This window comes from Eulemur rufifrons, chromosome 2, assembly GCF_041146395.1.
Source record: "Eulemur rufifrons isolate Redbay chromosome 2, OSU_ERuf_1, whole genome shotgun sequence".
NCBI lineage: Eukaryota > Metazoa > Chordata > Mammalia > Primates > Lemuridae > Eulemur > Eulemur rufifrons.
This window is the reverse complement of record NC_090984.1, coordinates 59500613-59520828: the sequence shown is the minus strand read 5'-3', so window position 1 is coordinate 59520828 and position 20216 is coordinate 59500613.

Below are 20216 nucleotides of genomic sequence, written 5' to 3'. Positions count from 1 at the left end.
GCTGGGTCACTAACTGGGCCCCAGTTCCTTCTGCAATCTCAATGCTGTGTCAGTGAACTCAGCTAACACAGAAAGTCTCTATTCAGAGCCAGACAGACAATGTTCCATTTGTGGACAAGGAGTAAAATGGAATGATGCTCAGGAACAGGAGCACCCCAAGCGTTAAGATGCACACCCACATCAGGGCCAAGCACTCCCCACAGACCAAGAAAATCTGATGACTGGGGAACTCGAACCCAAGTTGCTCCAAGGTTAAGGAGAAATGACAGGGGATTTAGATTTCTTCTTCTTAGGACATTGCAGGAACTATTAGGAAGACGTGCTCTCTTTACAAATCTGCTGCCTCTGATGTCTGAGAGGCTTTATATGTTGTTGTCCAAAACTGCTGTCAGAACACCTCCTTCAGCTGTGAGGAAAGAAGGATTTCAGAAGATTATTCTAATTTTCTACAGAAAAGCCATTTCCAATTTAGGCAACAACGCCCTCAAGAGGCCAAATAGATGGCGAAGGAGAAATTCACAGTTTTTGTGACCTTTGCCCACATGCTTCCTGCCCTTCTGGGATTGGATTTCAAAGCTTTGTGATCATACACAGAGGAGGATTTATGCTTTGTAAGCCTGAAACTTATAAGAAGGGGGCTTTTAAAAAGAAGAACATAAAATTATGAATAAAAAAAGAGGGTAGAAAAATAATTCTTTAGAATGCACACAGCAAATTACGAATTTTAAAAAACAGATACCACAAATGTCAGACAATTCAGAAAACTCCATAATATTTTATTAGTTATTTCTCTGACACACTTCTGTAATACTTTTTGTTTTTATAATTTTGGGGTCCATACTTCTTAAGTGGCTCTTCATACGACAACACATTTGTAATATTTCCTATATAGAGAAAAGAAAGAGAATGCTGTTATTACTCCAAGCATGATTAATCAATTTTTTAAATTTACGATGCATATGATAATGTTATAGGAATGTAGTCAAATTTGGGAAAATACCTATCAAGTTACTGAGCGCTATAAGATTTTATTACATTTCAAGTTTTCTTACATTTATTCATTTATTTACATTTATTACATTTTCAAGTTTTCTTACGCTGTAACAAATCCTAAATATTATGAACTGATGACATTCACTAACCAGTTTATGAAGTCTGTATTAGTTTTGTATTGCTGTATAACAAATTACCACAAACTTAGCAACTTAGAACAACACTTATTTATTATCTCACAGTTTTTGTAGAGAGCAGCAAAGCTGGATCTCACAATGCTGTGATCAAAGAAAACAACCAAGGTCACAGTTTTGTCTGAGGCTTGTGGATCCTCTTCCAGATTCACCTGTTTGTTGGCAGAATTCATTTCCTTATGGCTGTAGAACTCCTGGCAACTTGACTCCTCTAGCAGGGACTCTCTGATCTCAGGAAAAGCCTAAACCCCCTGTTAAAGAGCCCACTTGATTAGATCAGGCCTATTAAAGATGGTCTCCGTTTTGGTGAGCTCAAAGTCAAACTGCTTAAAGACTTTAATTACATTAGCAAAATCCCTTCACTTTTGCCATATGACATAACCTAATCCTGCCAACACTCAAGAGGAAATTGTACAAGGTGTATACACAAGGGGGCAGAAATCTTGGGTGCCATCTTAGAAACACAGTTGTGAATATTCTCATTGTACTGGTATATTATCAGTGCTACATTATCCCCATAAATGTAAACCTTTTGTGACCAATCAGAAAAAAATTAAAACCTTAATAGATATGATTGGACAAAGCCATTTGATGCCAAAGGAGAAGCATAACCAAAGGTAAAGAATCCAGTTTAGACAGAGTGCACAGATACCACAGCAGTGGACAATGAAACTAGAAAAGTATAACGGAGCCAGTTAGAGAGGTGGGACATAGGTTCTAATACCGGAAAGTGGCTGACAACAGACCGTCATGACTTTACATGAGGAACCAAAGACTTGTGAATGCATCACTAGAAAAGGAAAGGCAAAATAGTGTAATGTGAAATAATCAGTAAGTGTCAAAAAAAATTTTGTTTGAAGCTTGTGAAATCTTGCTAGCAAACACCGAAATACATAATAAAATGACTGTGAGTCACAAATAAATCCAGTTAAATCCAAATTAAATGCATCCCTAATTTAAATTGACCTTAGCCAGATCCCAAATAAACTTGTGGCCACTTTATCACCACTTGACAAAAGTAGAATTGTAATAAAAGGGGAGTTGGAGTGAAAAAGCAAGGAAAGGGTGGAAAAGAATCTGGAGATACCTCAAAGAGCTAAAAACAATAAAACCATTCCATCCTGCAATAGCACTATTAGGCATCTACCCAAAAGAGCAAAAGTCATCTATAATAAAGACATCTGCACCCGAGTGTTTATGGCAGCACAACTCACTACTGCAAGGATGTGGAAACAACCCAAGTGCCCGTCAATTCATGAGTGGATTATTAAAATTTGGTATATATATACAATGGAATATTACTCAATTATAAGAAACTGCGGGGACCTTACCTAACTCCCTGCAAGAAATGACAGTGATCTAGCACCTCTTATATTTTCCTGGATTGAACTTGAGCCCATTATCTGCAGTGAGGTATCACAAGATCGGAGGAATAGCCTCCACATGTACTCGCCGTCACGTTGGCACTAACTGATCAACACTATGGTGCTCACACGGTAGTATTATTCTCCAGGGATTAGGGGGTTGAGGGGCAAACTCACAACTAACGGACACAGTGTGCATTGTAGAGGGGAAGGGCAAGCCTCTAAACCTCGCTTGGGTGAGGCAAACATATAAAATGTAACCAAAACGTTTGTATCCTCATAATATTCTGAAATAAATAAATTTTTAAAAAAAGAAAAGAAAAGCAAGGAAGGGTCTTAAATGATTGTGGTTAAAATGTCTTACTTTTTGAAAAATATATCAAATATATGATAATGTGAACACATGTAGGGGAAAGTAATTTCTTTCAAGAGTGAATATTCTCTTTTTTATCATACAGTTAATTCATTTGTATTAACAATAGAAGTTCATTTAGAGCATGCAACATAATAACCAGTAAACTACCACTCCCACAGCTCCTTTGTGTCTCACATGTCTGAATATATGATTTATCCGCAACTTAGTTTGGAAGGACAAGAAAGAAACCAGCTTTGAAATCCAGACTTGGCAGATGTTGTGAATGGTATGTCATTCCCCTCATCACACAATATAGAGCCCACATATTTAGTAAAAGATAGGAACAAGGAATTCTGGATAAGAAAATCCTCCAGGAAGGCTAAGGTGTCTGTTGAGAGTTTCCAGGTTGTACTGATGATACAGTTTGGGATATAAATATTGAGAACTGTTTTACTTCAATGCTTCTCTCTGACTTACCTTGATAATACTGTCTTATTTACCTATATATCAATTACCTATCTGAATGGAGGCCAGGCTGTCCCAAGCTTTAATATTCTTTGTGGTAACTCATTGATTTTCCATGTGCAAAGTGAAACTCCTATGGCAAAGTTATAACTTGGTGGGGAAGAAAAATTAAGTGTCTATAAGAGGGATATGTGGAAATAAATGAAGACCAAATGAGAAAAGCAAAAGCTACTTATTCAGAGCTTGCTATACCAAAGGAGTCAGCTACCATCACTTGCGTTTTGGCAGAGACCCAAAGACAGGCTGGAGAGTGGTGAGGCTTTACCATGGGGAGAGGGAAGGAACAAAGCTTCAAGTGTGCCCCAGATAGAGGCCATTGCATGAGGAAGATATAGGCAGGCTAACCAGAAGTGAAGCATCCGATGTGATTGATTAGAGTTGTCTATTTGGCTTTCTCTAGTTCGTCCTGAGTTGAATAAACCTCCAAAACGTATGCTAAATGAAAGAGGCCATACACCAAGGCCACATGTTACATGATTCCATTTATATAAAATGTACAGAATAGGTAAATCCATGGAGCTAGAAAGCCGGCTGGTGGTTGCCAGGGGCCAGGGAGGAGGAGGGAAGGTGAATGACTGCTTAATGTGTATGTGGTTTCCTTTGGAATGCTGAAAAATTTTTGAAACTAGATAGAAGTGGCATTTACACAACATTGTGAATACATTAAATGCCACTTAATTGTTCACTTTAAAAGGGTGAATGGTATGGCATGTAAATTAATCTCAATAAAACTGTTATTTAAAGTTGATAAAAATGTAAAGATCAAAGAATTCACAATTTAACTTCAAATCATTATATCAAGTTTTGCATATTTAATTGCTTCTATCTGGAGAGAGTGTCAATTTAGAAAACCTCTTAATGCAAAAAGGACATGTGGTTGGATCCCGGCCGTAGAGTTTGGGTATGGGTTGCAGGTGGCTGTCCTGCACTGTGCCTCACAGCACAGAGGTAGGTGGCTGAGTCACCAGGCTGAGCAGCTGCAATGTTTAAAGTACTTTGTCTTGATGATTTATCCAATGAAGCTTTAAATCTTCCACTCTTTTGCTCTCTCTGATTTGACTGAATTAATAACAGAGATGTGAAACCTTTTTCAGAGTCCTGCCTAAACCACTGAAGGTTGTAAACAGCACTATCAGTGAAACTGCAGTTGAGAACCAAGCTGTCTCCTTCTGGGACACTCAGGGCTGCAGGAATCTGCATCACCTCCTGTTTACTGCTCACCCCTGTTCAGAAAGAGAACCACAGACTAGTTAGTGGCTAATGATTCTTTAGAAATTACTTTTAAATTTATTTTTTCGAGTTCCGCATAAACTCTCAGGAAACCATACAGGCACAACTCCCTAACTTTCTCTCTCTTCCCTGGGAGAAATGTCCTGAAGTCTGCCTGGTCTCTGCCCATTTCCAGATCCCTCTAACTCACAGTCTAATTGCAGCCAAAGGATGAGCAGGCCTAGGAGTTTCTCCATTCCTTCTGCCACTCGGACTCGCTGAGAACTGAATTCTTGTGTCTGAAATGTTGACAATGGCTCACAAGACAAAGGATCTGCTTTGCTCTCTCATATGTTCAAACATTTGTACAGGAAACAGAGTCAGCCCAGCCAATTGGAAATAAGGTGCGCACACGTAACACACACACACACACACACACACACACAGATGTGCAAAGTGTGGGAGATGGAAATGAAAACACTGCCATCTCAGGACCAAGCACAGCACTGCTAGAGAAATGCTCCTCTCTCCCCCTCCTCCACCTCCTTCTCCTCAGGAAACAAAAATGTTTAAATATCAAATTTGTAGAATGCAGCCAAATCAGTGCATAGAAAGAAATGTTTATAGTAGAAAAGAATAATTGTAGATTTTTACCATACGGTGACAACTACTTTCTCCAGATTCCTATCACCACCCCCTCCTCTTGCCACTTCAGCCCCTAAAGACCAGTTTCTCTTAACTCACGCTTCCGTGAAAAGCCTTTTTCTACCATTTCTCACTTACCAGACTGCAAAAAGAGTCAAGAACCATAATATTAATTTTCAGTTGTTGGTGATGTCAGGAAATGAGCACTCTCATATCTTGATAGCAGAACTATAAACTAATAAAGGTCACAGGGGTTATTTACATATCATTGGATGAAGAAATTCTATTTGGCCATGAATTTTTTTCTTAAGAAATACTCTTATAAATACGTATGCATAAAATGGCATATTCTATGCAGTAGTAAAAAAAGTGAAAAAACTTTAAATATCTTTTCAACACAAATAGTCAATACATCAGAGTAGATCTATTTTATAATATACTGCACTATTGTGAAAAAGAATAAAGTAGGTTAAATTTTTTGACTTGCAAAGATTTCTCTGACTTATTCAATCAAATCACAATATTTTGCCGATAGTGTGAGCCCAGTTTTGTTTTTGAAAGGTATGTTTATTATGGGTTTGTACCTAATGTATAGTAACAATGGATATATGTTCACCAAACCTTTAATAGTGACTGAGAACTTTGTCAGGGGCAAATAACTGGAGTATTGCTTTTTATTCTATATTGCTTAAATATTTAAACAATTAAATATTAATTTATAACTTGATTAATGATAAAATAGAGTTACTTAACAGTATAAAGAAAGCTAAGTTGAAATAAGAAATATTAATATAACTGTTTCTTTCTAGCAAACTTTCTATCTCTCAAATGCATGCACTATAGTTGAAAAACTTGAGAGAATCCAGACATTTCTCAGAGGAATAATGCTCAATTTATGAACTTTACACAGGACCTTTAGCAAGAATGAAAATTTTAGATTGGAAAAAGGACAATATCCAGGCTCCTCCTTCTCCCTGTTTTTTATTTCCTGCCCCAGTTCTTGATTTCATGTGCATTTTCCTTATTTTTTCTCCTCTCCTTCTTCTTTTATTTTACATCTTCTTCCATTAATATCACAGTATCTCACACAATGACCTCTTTAAATGAAACTTATCTCCTCTCTCCACCAGGGAGACAGTGTAGCCCAATCTGCCCCACTTGCATCTCTCTCAACGCAGTAATACACGGCACTGTTTTTAGGGGAATCTAGTGTAAAACCAGGTACTGGACTTTCTGTCCACAGGGATGGGCAATGAAGACATCTTATTGGTCACATCATTCTTTAATCTCAAATCAGATCCTGTGGGCCATGGTTATCAAACTGTCCGTAGCAGATTGTGTTTTCATTTCTTCTAGTGGTGCAGTGGGAACTGGGCATGTTCACTTCTCGTTTTTCAGCACTGTCCAAGGAGTCAGGCTGTGTGGTTTTAGCATTACGTATAATCTCACAGGGGGAAAAACATCAGATTATCTACAGACCTCCAAATCACAGCAGATTTTTTAAGTAAAAATATGAGGGGACTTCAAAAATTTCATGGAAAAATGAAATTAAATGATAAAACTAAGAAATATAAACATTATTTCTCAACATAAACTCCAACAAGTTCAAGACAATTTTGTAAGTGATATTATTAGCTATTTAGTCCATCCCTAAAGAACTGAGCACCTTGAGAATTTAACCATGCCGATGCAATCTTTTTTACATTATTAACTAAAGAAAAATGGGTGTCCTTTAAAGACTTTTTAAGATTAGGAGACAAAAAGAAGTCAGAAGGAGCCAAATCAGGGCAGTAAGGTAGATGCCTAATGATTTCCCATTGACACTCTCACAAAATTGCCCTTGTTTTCTGAGGGGAATGAGCAAGAGCATTGTCATAGTGGAGAAGAACTCTCTGGTGAAGGTTTCCCGGGCATTTTTCTGCTAAAGCTTTGGCTAACTTCTCAAAATACTCTCATAAAAACCAGATGGTAACAGTTCTTTGTCCCTCCAGAAAGTCAACTGGCACAACGCTTTGAGCATCCCAAATAACTATCACCATGACCTTTGCTCCTGACTGGTCTGCTTTTGCTTTGACTGGACCACCCCACCTCTTGGTTGCCATTGCTTTGATCATGTTTTGTCTTCAGGATCATACTGGTAAAGCTATGTTTTATCTCCTGCTATAATTCTCCCAAGAAATGCTTTACAATCTTGACCCCGCTTTGTTTAAAGTTTCCGTTGAAAGCTCTGCTCTTGTCTGCAGATGATCTGAGTGTAACAGTTTTGGCACCCATTGAGAGGAAAATTCAAAAATTTCATGGAAATTTTGCTCAACTTTAAGTTTTCAGTCAGAAACGTGTAAGCTGAACCAGTTGAGATGTCTGTGGTGTTGGCTATTGTTTCTGCTGTTAATCATCATCTCTTCAATTAACGCACAAACAAATAAATGTTTTCCTCGAAAATTGATGGGGACAGTCTGCCACTGTGGGCTTCATCTTCAACATCTTCTAGTCCCTTTCTTAAAAAGAGTTATTCACTTCTAAACTGTTGATTTCTTTGGGGGCACTGTCCTCACAAACTTTTCATAAAGCATCAATAATTTCACTATTCTTCCACTCATGTTTCACCATATATTTGATGCTTATTCTTGTTTCAATTTTAGCAGAATTCATGTTGCTCTGATAGAGGGTCTTTTCTTTTCTTTTCTTTTCTTTTTTTTTTGAGACAGAGTCTTGCTCTGTTGCCCCGACTAGAGTGCCATGGCATCAGCCTAGCTCACAGCAACCTCAGACTCCTGGGCTCAAGCAATCCTCCTGCCTCAGCCTCCCGAGTAGCTGGGACTACAGGCATGTGCCACCATGCCCGGCTAATTTTTTCTATATATATTTTTAGTTGTCCAGATAATTTCTTTCTATTTTTAAGTAGAGACGGGGTCTCGCTCTTGCTTAGGCTGGTCTCAAACTCCTAACCTCGAGCGATCCTCCTGCCTCAGCCTCCCAGAGTGCTCGGATTATAGGTGTGAGCCACGGCGCCCGGCCAAGGAGGGTCTTTTCAAACTGATGTCTTATCCTTCTTAGTGCTGCAAACTATTAATAGATTCTTTATTATTATTATTTCAGACATGTTATAACAGTTAATATGAGTTTATTTTGGTGCAAAAATGTTTTGAAATCTAGGCATAATTTTTGCATATTAATACATATTTTCCATGAACTTGTGGAAAACCCCTCACACAGTACCTAGAAGTACTTTTCTCCATGACTCCCACCCCCTGCTTCAGTTTCCTCTCATTTCTGTCCTACAGGAAGAGTCACATACTGCCAGTGTTATTGAGACTCACTGGTCAAGAGGCAGGACTCCATTTCTCTGCCTCCCATTTTCCCTTGGACACAGTGACACAGGAAATTCTTTACAACAAAGAAAGCTCTGCTGTGAGCTTTCATTGAGGGTTATGGACTAAATTGTGTCCCCTTAAAATTTATATATTGAAGTCCTAAATCCCATACACCTCAGAATGTGACTTTATTTGAAGTGGGGCTTTTACAGAGGCAATCAAGTCATGAAACTGAGCCCTAATGCAATATACAAGGGGAAATCTGGACACAGACATGCAGAGAGGGAAGATAATGTGAAGACACAGGGAGAAGATGGTCATCTGCAAGCCAAAGAGAGAGGCCTGGAACAGATTCTTATACCCCACAATCCCTGTCCCTAACCTGTCTTTCCGCATTCTCTGTGTGTGTGCCTAGCGGCAGCACGCCCCAAAAATTGACATGCAGAAGAGAAGAGAAAGGAGGGAGGGGAAAAAAGTGGCCCTAAGAAGGAAAGGGGGAGTCATCTGGAAAACTTTTTCTCATTATCATCTCAAATTTATGAGAATTGAAATAGACTGAGAAAAATAATTCCCTCCCCACCAAAAAAAAAAAAAAAGAAATTCTACTTTTCTCTATCACTATTAAAAAATGTCAAAAATAGATCAATTCAGCTTGAAAGCTGCATAGCTACTTCCTCTTTCTGTGTCATCCTATTTTAGGCAGAAGCAAAACTTTGCATAATGGATTGTGACAAGGCCAGGAATTACTGAATGTTGGAAGCCATGCATGGACTATTCTGCTTATAACAAAGAGCATAAAGTACTGTATATCATTTGTCATTGTTTCTGCACAACTTCAGTATTGAATGTTATCCAAACACTCTTTCTCCAACTGAACAGGAATTTTATTGACAGTTACAGCAGCCCTCTCTTGTGACTAAACACATGGATGCTTTCATTCAGGTCCTGGCCAACTCCACCCCCCTGCTTTTATAAATTACTTTACAGGTTTGGAGGAGAATAGCTTAGATGTGCTTATGATATTACAGAAAGAACTTAACCAATTTTGGTCATTCGTGCTTTCAGAACGATCACCATCTGTGACAAGACAATTTTTGCAATAACAGAGTTTTTGCCTTTTTCATTTTTTTAAACCATAATCTTCAGTTGGGTGATTCTATGCTCATCACTTTCAGAAAAGGAGGTATAGCAGGAAAAAGAAAATAAAAAAGTATTTCCTACCATTTTATTTTAAAAGTTTTAGCTCTGTAGGCAAATGAAAGAATCTGGTATAAACTATAAATGTAGGCAATGATATTTATAATACACGTCTGCCCACCTGAGACTAAATAAAAGTTTTCTAGGTGGAACGGGAGTGGGAAGAGAGGAAAGAGTACCAAAGAAAAAGTATCAAAGAGGCTTAAGTATGGTGGGGTCTTTTGGAGGGACCCTGGACCCTATCCCCATAACGACGTTTGGGAAAGAAAATCCCAAAACGTCTGGGCCACTTTCAGTTATTAAATAAACCTCAGTGCAGTCTGTTTATAAAATGCCAATCTTCACCTCTCCTCTGCTCTCCGCATTTCAGGCCTCACCCCAGGCTACAGTGAGGTTGCTCAGTTCTCTTCCTCCCCCTTTTTTCTTTGATTTTAATTCCCTTGGGGTTAGCGTGGAAGAAAAAGAGTAAGGGGAAAAAACAGCGAAAATTTTCTTCCTTTTAATTGTTGCCGACCTCTGGTGCCCTCTGTGTGCTGAGTGTCCCTGTGAGAGAGCACCCAGGGGACCTGAGGGCTCCTCGCAGCCAGGGGAGCTCTTCCTGTCGGCTCCCACTCAGGAGCACCCCCATAGCCCTTACTTTCTCTTCTCCTGGGTGCAGCTCTGGCAGGATGGCTGGGCCCTGCGGCCTCGGAGGGGGCACTTGCCCGGAGCACACTCGTGCCTCCTCACCTTGCCCAGGGGAGAAACCCAGGCAGCCCATGGCCGCCCCTCTCCACTCTGTCTCCTTGTTTTCTGCTTAAGTAAATGCAAAGGTAGCTCAAAGTCTGATTCAGAAGCAAAGACAAGATGCCACGCAATTTTCCTTCTTGTTCAGCTGTCCTCTGTCTTTGAAAGTCGTTCTTTTTGAGTTGACTCCTCAAGTGGCTGGTGGGAAAAGGGGAACACTCTGGTGACATTCTCCTCTCCACTCCTCTCGTCCCCAGCTACCTCCTCACATCAGCTAAGGGGTGAGGAGTGCGGGTTGCAGAGCCTGTTCAGTCGTTTCTTCATAAACCCTGGAGGGAATGTCCAACCGAGGGCCAGGGCCGTTCTTAATGGAAAATGGTGAATGCTTTATGCCTCTTGTTCCTAGCTTTGGGTCCTAGTTGCCAAGTTCACAACAACAGAAAACGCCCCATAGTATATCATCTTCATCTGATGGGGAAAAAAGTCTGTTTGACTCTGGAAGTTATTCTAAATAAAGCCTTCTGATTCTCCAAAAGACAAAATAAAAATATATACATATATTCCAATAATTATACATTATATATTAATAAATAAATGTGAATATATAATATACCACATATGGATTATAAATATATAAATACAGATACACAGTATATGTATTCCAGTAATATTAAGAATAAAATATTAGGTGAGCTTTGGGGATAAACAAACAATAACAGGCTTCACACCAACCAAAATTCACCACAGATGGAGAAAAAGGAAAGCCTGGCTGTGAGGATGTAGCAGATTAAACATGGTCATGAAACAATTATGAGTCCCAGTGTGGTCAATGCAGGAATTATTATGAGGACTATAAAGGCAGAGGTTAGAAAACTATTGCGCTATACTCTGCAATAAGCAAAGCTTAATCAGTGTTGTAAACCAGCTTTCTTTAATAAAACTTAAAATGTTGTAAAGAATCCAGAGAGAGTAAAAGAACAATTAAAATAATTAAAATACGTTTAAGATTTAGAACAGAGGAGGAAACCAAGGGATAATTGGCTTATGGCTTTTAAAAGATATAGATGTTTTTGTTTTTTAATTAAAAGTAAAGAATGAAAAACGTTTTATCCATATTGGAGAATTGGATAAACTGCTCTGGCCTATTTTTTGGTTGAGAAATCTACAACTAAAAGGCTTATCTATCCCCTAATTCTCTCTGCTGCTTCTAAAATCATGCATAAATTTCGTTTTGTTGTTGAAAACAAAAATTATTACCTTCTTAATTATTAAAACAAGAGATTTCTACTGATCAGCATATGATATGGTTTGATCAGAATAAAGTGTCCCCTGCGTTCGAGGCGACCCCAGGGTTTTGTGGTTCCCTAAGACCTGTTGTCTAAGTTAACACACAGTCACTTGCAGGCCTGTATCATGTGCCCTCCCAAAATGCGCAGTCTCCCATTTACAGTATTTTTCAAAGTAAGATCTGTCAATCATTTGAACCAAAATCATCAGATAATTCACTAAAAAAGCAGATTCCCAACCTCATGCCAGACACATCAAATCAGAATCTATGGGGATGAAGCATATTTTAAAAATAAATTCTTCATGTGATTCTTAAATGCACAGTAAAATTTAAGTACTGTCCAGTTGGTTAACTCTGGAGTTTTTTTCCGCCTCATTTCATTTTATGGTAACTGCTGCATTTACTTTATCTCAGAAATTCCTTCATCTCAAAAATTACTTAAGCCTCAGTTTCTTCATCTGAGAAATGGGTTAATATTTCTGTTTCTCTAGGATAAATGTCCAAGAGTGTAACCGCTGAGTCACATGGTAAGGCACGTTTAATTTGATAAGAAACTGCCAAGCTATTTTCCAGAGTGCCTGTACCATTTAACATCCCCGCCAGCAATATATGACTGATCCAGTTTTCCTGAATTTGGTGTTATCTCTATTTTTTTTTTATTTTAGCCATTTTCTGATAGGTATACTACATAACAATATCACATTGTGGTTTACAATTTACATTTCCCTGGTGCCCAATGATGTTGATCATCTTTCCATATATTCATTTACAATCTGTATACCTTTGTGGAAAAATATCTGTTTGGGTCTTTTGCCTGTTTTCTAACTGGTTGTTTGTTTTTTACTGTTGAGTTCTGGGAATTCTTTGTATAGTCTAGATATAATTCTGTGCCAGATACATGGTTTGTAAATATCTACTCCCAGTCTGTAGCTTATCATTTAATCTTAACAGGATCTTTTACAGAGATAAAGTTTTTAATTTTGATGAAGTCCTATTTGTCTCTGTGTGTGATGCTTTTGGTTTCAAATCTAAGAACCCTTCATCTGGCCCCACATCCTGAAGATTTTTCTCCTATGTTTTTTCCTAAAAGTTTCATAGTTTTACATTTTACATTTAAGTCCATGATCCATTTTCAGTTCATTTTTGTGATGTTTATTTTTTAAAATATTTTTTAAAAGGGAATGTGTGGTTATTTTTGTCTTGAGCTTTAGCTATTTGCTGTGATCAAGTAATTACCTCAAAGTAAAATAACCAAAATGTAAGTTGAAGACTTTTTATAAAAATAACCTTTTATATTTTAAGGCTGAAATTTTCCTTTTTTATACTTGCTATGATCTCTCTACCTTAAAAATAAATTTAAACATATAGAACCCACACCAAACCCTTCTCAACCCATCACCCTCTGAAAGCCCCTATCATGTGTTACAGGGCAGTTTTTTTAAATTATAGATTTGGAAAACAGTTCCATCTGTCTTACTATCAAGGATAACTTTAAATTTTCCTAACATGCACATTCTTTTAAACTTTAAAATTCCCTAAGAAAAATACCCATCTATCTTTAAGTCATCAAAATGAACTAAGAGAGATTCTCCTTCCTCATCTATAACTTCTTTCCTGATACTTAGGTATGTGTTTCTTGAAGAAACAAAAAATTCTCTGCAAATTGTCCAGAAAACAAGAAATCTCTCTTTTTTTATTACTTTTTGCTAAAATTACATGCTTTCATCTACTTCTTTTCACAATCACAGTTTCAGCGCCAAAGAGCTTGGCTCCCCAGGATGTAGTCACGCTTCTCCCAGGAACAAAGTCCTGCTTTTGCTCTCGTGGGTGAGTTTTGAAAAGATCAACATTACAATTGATGACAATACTTTCTCAAAGTCTTCTTAATGGTTAAAAATCCAAAAGTTTTAAATGATTTTTGATTGAAATAATTTAGCCTTTGGAGCCAGAGTCAGGAAATTCGAAAAACAAGCTCATTTTCCTTAAGTCTTAAGCTAGGACTTACAGTGGAAGAAATATCTATCCAAATCTAAGTGAATCAACTAAGTCACTAGACTGGAAAGAAAATGTATAAAAAGAAGCAGAGTAAGTCATGGCAATGGTAAAGACAAATGGCAACAGAGAGTGTGACTCCACCCAATTTTACACAAGAACAGCAGCTAGTGTATGAAAACACCTACATGCAGGAGTCATCTCATTTGTGCCCTAGAAATTCAGATGGAAAGGAAAAGTATGAACTGAGACAATTGTGTGCTCCCACACTACCAGCCTCCGCTTTATAGGATGCGTATCTCTAGCTAAAGTAAGTAAATAAGCCAGAAAAGAGCTAAGACAGAGGGATGCCGTCACTGGCTGAAGCCAAGAAGAATCAGCACACATATATGGGAGGGACTTCCAAGTCCACAGGAAGCTGAATCAGATGTACACCTTGTTAGAGAATCACTCGGGTGATGGTGATGCCTGTGTCTATGCCAAAAAGATGGGGACCACCTAAATGGCAACCCTGTAAATAGTGCCCTGTGAGGAAGATCTGTAAAAAGAAAGGAAATATATGACACATTCAAATAGAAGGGATGGTCTTATGGTGATTAGAAAAGGATATTCAAGAGATAATTGATCTATAGTCATCTAACAGCTTCCAAAGGATAGAAGCTCTGTATCTGTCAATATTATCAATCCATTTGATATTGTTCAATCAACAAATATTCAATGTGCAACCACTATGTGCCAAGAATTCCTTTTAAAAGGAAGAATATCTTTCTCTTTAGAATTCCAGATAAAAACAAATCCACAAAGTTAATTCCCATCTAATATCATCAAACAATAGCAAAGGGGCATGTCTGTTCAATAGTTTTAAGACAGCTAATCTGCACATGAATTTAATGCAGGGTTGTCTAAAATTGAGGCCATCTGGAGTCTTTAGGAGCTAGGTAGTAAAGCAGCTTACGAATGATAATGAAGAAGAATTGAAGATAAAGATGCTTTTGACAAATGACACTTTTAGATATGTTCTCTGAGCCAGAGAGACAGCATTTTCTTAGAATGAAGCTCCCCCTTCTAAATCCCCATCTCTGCTGACAGCTCCTGTCTCTTCCTGTCCACACTGCGATTCTCACCAGTGTTCTTCCTATGCGCTCACAGCTGGAGGATGTCTCATGTTGATAAGAGGTTTCTACAGTGCTCCTACAGGCACCTATTTCACTGTGGTTTCTCTCAGAGCACAAAAATACATTGCTGAGTCCCCAAGCTGCAAGGCTGTGATGGTGAGACTGATGGATCCGGTTGATTTCTGGAAGTTCAGAGTATACCGACCCTTTGTTGCATTCTGCTCATTAAAAGACTCCTGGTCAATAAGCAAAATCATTTCCCCATTTGGAGATTGTTTGTACCAGAATAAATAATAACTGAAAGTAATAGTTTCATATACACAATCCAAGGTCACAGCCTTCCTCTCCAGCACAGAAGTTGCAGCACGGGCTTGAGTTATCTTCTGGGACACGCTGGATTCTGGGCAAAAGAAAAAAAAAGGAGAGGGAAGAGAGAGAGAGAGAGAGAGAGAGAATGAGAATTAGATTGATTCTCCTGGCAGTACTCATGGGTTTGTAAGGAACTAATGTGGGACAGGACTCTGATTCCCCCATCCATTACCCTACTCTTTTAAACTCCATTAGACAATAACCACCCGCCTCTACCCCCAAACTTGGGAGCTGAGAAAAGCCCGCACCCTGGGTTTGTGGCCATCCTTACCAAGGCAGATAGAGGCTATGACAACTCTCAGAAGGCAGGGGAGCAGCATGTTGGAAGTTCTTCCTCTGAGTAAAACATGCTGTGCTCTGTTTCAAGTTTATATCTTAAAAGCCTGCCTGTGCCTGAGGAGTCACGTGCACACTTACCCAGCTGTAAGATGCTTCTGTGCCAGAACAGGAAATGTAATTTACTGATATCAGTTTGCCTGTGTTATGCCATGGCTTTTTGACATGGTTGGAGACTCTAACCTGCTTATTTGGTCTTATCATAATTTAATGGACAACAATTATATCTGGACATGAATATGAGTTAAATCGAAGGACATTAATGATTCAACCATTTGCTATATTTAGCCAATGCATCTATTAATAAGATGGGTTCATAAGTTTCATCAGAAATAAAATTTATTATGGGTTATGGTGACTACTGACAACAAATTATCACCCATCGTTTTGTTTGGTGTATACTTTTTTGTCTCCAGCAGAAATCTACAGTGAAATATGTTCACAGATTTTTCTTCCAGACAAGAAGATAAAACTATTCACTCTGAAGAGTCGTAACTCTTTCTTCCTATACTCCAAGGAATTGGATTATGGGAAAATTTACATTGAATAAAGTTCCCTGTCTGTTTAATGGTATTACAAAGTTTCCTGATTAATAAGATTTGTCCAATTGCATGTATCCAACAGCAGTCAATAGTAAATCTGTGCTAGGAAAAAAAAAAACCTGGCTTTCAAATATTGCAACCTGGAGTCCAACTGAGTGCAGCCAAACCACCAGACCACATATTATTATTCTTTTATATCATAAATGAAACAATTCAAAAATTGCAAGTGCCTCTGTCAGTCCTCTGCTGCAGCAGGTGTGGCTCAAAGGTTTTTTCACTGGGAGCACCTTCATGTTTCAGCAGCGTGAAAGTTCATGACTGATTTGCTTGTGTCCATGTGCTGATTTATGAATGTGATTCAATTGACTGCAGCTTTTAATTGTTTATTTATGCTCTTTTCCTTCAATGACTATTTAAATTTAGTGACATTTAAAGTCCCTCTTATATTATGAGAAAATAACGTGTGTTAAAGTCCAGGATGATTTAATCAGTGATAAAAGTATCAGAAAGTGGTTGTCTCTAAGGGGAGGAATTTGACTAGAAAGGGGTACAAAGGGACTTTTGAAGTGAAGGAAATGTTCTATGTATTGTTGTGTTACAAGGGCATATATAGTTCTCAGAACATATTAAACTGAACATGTAAATGCATTTCATTGTAGAAAAATGTACCTCGAAAAAGAACTAAAATAAAATACACAGAGATAAAAATTAATTTGCAGATTTCTGCAGCTGCTGCAGAAATTTATCTGTACTTTTCTAGTTGTCACAGAACAGCTGGGTCTGTCGTAGCTACAGTCTAGCCTACTCCCAATCCCTCTGACAACTGCCTGAGACTTGGAATCAACAAAGACTAACTGGACACTAACATGCCCTGAGAGGCTGAATATACACAAATGAAATGATTAAAGAAAAGGCAATACCCAACAGCTCTGAGAATAAAGATCTATAGCTACACATAATAAAACAAATAGATCTCATAAAGTTAAGATTGTGTAAAATAAGCCAGATACAAGAGTACATACTAAATGATCCCATTTAAGTAAAGTACAAAACTACCCTTTGCACTTAGTTGTCAGGATAATGGTTACTTGGGCTGGGAGCAAACAGGGAGCAGGTGCAAGAGTGGCCTGGCATGTGGGTAATGCCCTTCTTCTTAATATGGTTGTAGTTCATGGGTTTTTCCAATTTGTGAAAATTTATCTAACTCTATAATTATGCATGTGAACATTTCTGTATATGTTGGTTATTTAATTTTATTGTAGGTTAATTCTTATTAAAGTATAATTGACATAATAAAATGCACAGATATTATTTATTCATTTCAGTGAGTTTGAGAATTTTATACACCTGTGTGACCACCACCTAAAACAATAAATAGAACATTTCCATGATCCCAGAAAATCCCTTTGTCCCCCTTTCCAGTCAAACCCTTCTTCCCGGAGGAAACCACATTTTTACTTCTAGCACCATAATTTAGTTTTCTCTGTTCCTGAATTTCATATAAATAGAATTATATTTGGGGGAAGGATCCGGTTTCTACTGCTCAGCATAAGGTTTTAAAGATCCATTAATATTGTTGTGCTATCAGTCAATAGTTCCTTTTTATTGTAGAGTGATACTCCTTTGTATGGATATCCCGTAATTGTTCACACATTCTCCTGTTTATAGACATTTTTACAAATATTTTTGTTTGGGTCATTTGTGGGCCTGTGTTTTCACTTCTCTTTGCCAAATATCCATGGGTTTTCCTGCTGAGCCATCACAAGTCTCTAAAGTGACTGTGACATTTTACGATCCCCCCAGCACTGTGTGAAAGGTCCAGTTGCTCCACATTTTTGACAATAAACAATAGCTTGTTCTTAGCTCTTCTAGCCGAGATAAATGGCATCTGAATGTGGATTTAATTTTCATCTCCCTAGTGATTGATGATATTTAGTCTATTTTATGTACTTGTCTTAGTCTGTTTGGGCTGCTGTGACAAAATGCCATAGATTTGGTGGCTAATAAACAACAGAAGATTTAGTTCTCACAGTCCTGGAGGTTGAGAAATCCAAGATCAAGTCACCAGCAGATTCAGTGTCCAGTGACGGCCTGCTTCCTGGCTTATACATAGCCACCTTCTCACTGTGTCCTCACCTGGCAGAAGGGGCAAGCTCTCTGGGCCCTCTTTAAAAAGGGCACGATTCCCATTGCCCAGTCATCTCTTAACAGCCCCACTCCAAATGCCATTACGTTGTGGTTAGGTTCTGTCTTAAATTTGTTTAAAATAGTTGCTGCCTTGGCATCCATTTATAGGCCTGACACAAGTTGTACTCCATCACCTTTGGCCTAGTTGAAACTTCCCCTCCTGAGGTTGTTCCTCATTCCACTGACCCAAAACCCAACGCATCCCACAGCTGCTGACTTCCCCCTCTGTGCACCCCCCACCCTCTGTCCCTCACTCCCCACCTGCTGGTTGAGGTCCCTGCTGCCTCCAAACTTCCTCTCTGCTTCCTGTTGGCACCCCTCACCTCTCCAGGACTTATGAGTCATAAATCTATTCTATTTTATACATTTTGGTTTCACTTCTTCATTATATCTAGGCTGACCCACACACCTAAACTTAACTTCCCCCCAGTCGAAGCTCTCCTAGACAGGGGCTATTTTGGCTTACCACCACTCTCAAGAGAGAGACCTCAAAACCAAATTAGAAAGAAACCATAACAAATCAAAATCACAGCAGGTTCCAACATATGAATTTTGGGGGACACGAACATTCAGTCTCTATTAGTACTTACTGATCATTTCATTTGTATTTTATTATTGTGCAGTCCTCTTATTGTTAATTTGTGGGAGTTCTTTATATATTCTGGAAATAATCATTTTCTAGCTATGTCTTCCTGGAATGTTTTTTCAGACTTTGAATTGTTTATTGATTTTCTTGATACTGTCTTTTGATGAGAACCACTTTAAAATTTTACTCATGTCCTACCTATTTTTTTTTTTTTACATTTACCAATTTATTGCAAAGGATATTTTAAAGGATACAAATAAACAGCCAGATGAAGAGCTACATAGGGTAAGGTCTGGAATGGTCCCAAGTGCAGGAGCTTCTGTCCCCATGGAGTTCACCACCGTCTCCTGCAAATGGATAAGTGTCGTTCACCTTCCTGTGAGCCTCCACATGTTCAGCTACCTGGAAGTTCTCCAAACTCTGTCCTTTTGGGTTTTTGTGGAGGCTTCATTACATAAGCATGATTGTTTAAACTGTTGGCCATTGATGATCAACTTAACTTTTAGCCTCACTCCCTCCTCAGACATTGGGAGTGGGTTGAAAGTCCCAAACCTCTAATGTCTATAGTTTCTTGTTAGAACTGAGAGGTTACTCTAGGGTCTGAAGTTTGACCAATGTTCCAGTAATTTTTCTATGTATTGCTACCATGGTTCAAATTTGGAGTTCAAAAACGTGGGATTAGACTATCTATTTGGCTCCCTAATCAGTAAGAGATAATATATAGCTTTCTTACTCTTTATACACACAGACAGACATGGGTCTTTCTTGTGAGAGGCATCCATATTCTTTGCATTCAGATCTTTCTTGCTTTACAGAGAAATATATAAGAATATTGAAATATTTTGGTTTAAACTAGTATGTTGTTTAAAGGGTTGAGATATGTCAAAATCCTGGCCTCCTTTCTTCTATTTCAGATGATTTATCAGAGAACCCAAAGCCCAATCCCGGGAGTTACTACATCACATCCTTGGGGTTTAAAGATCTGAGTGATAGCAGAGGAGACTGAACACCAAGAGCCCTTTCCTGACTGGGCTTCCTCTCACCTACTGTGAAGTGAGGACAGGGGAGGAGATGTCCCTCAGTGTCCTTTCTCTTGAGAGTCCTTTTAAAGCAGTGTTTCCTGAGCAGCCTTGTGGAATGAAGTGTTGGTGTGGAGATGGGTTGAACTTTCTGCACCAGGGACCAAGGAGAGGCAAAGCCTATCTTTGTTGTGGAGACCTATGCAGGAAAATAAAGACCAGATTCTGTGTCTGTCATTGGTTCATAAATGGTTGCATGA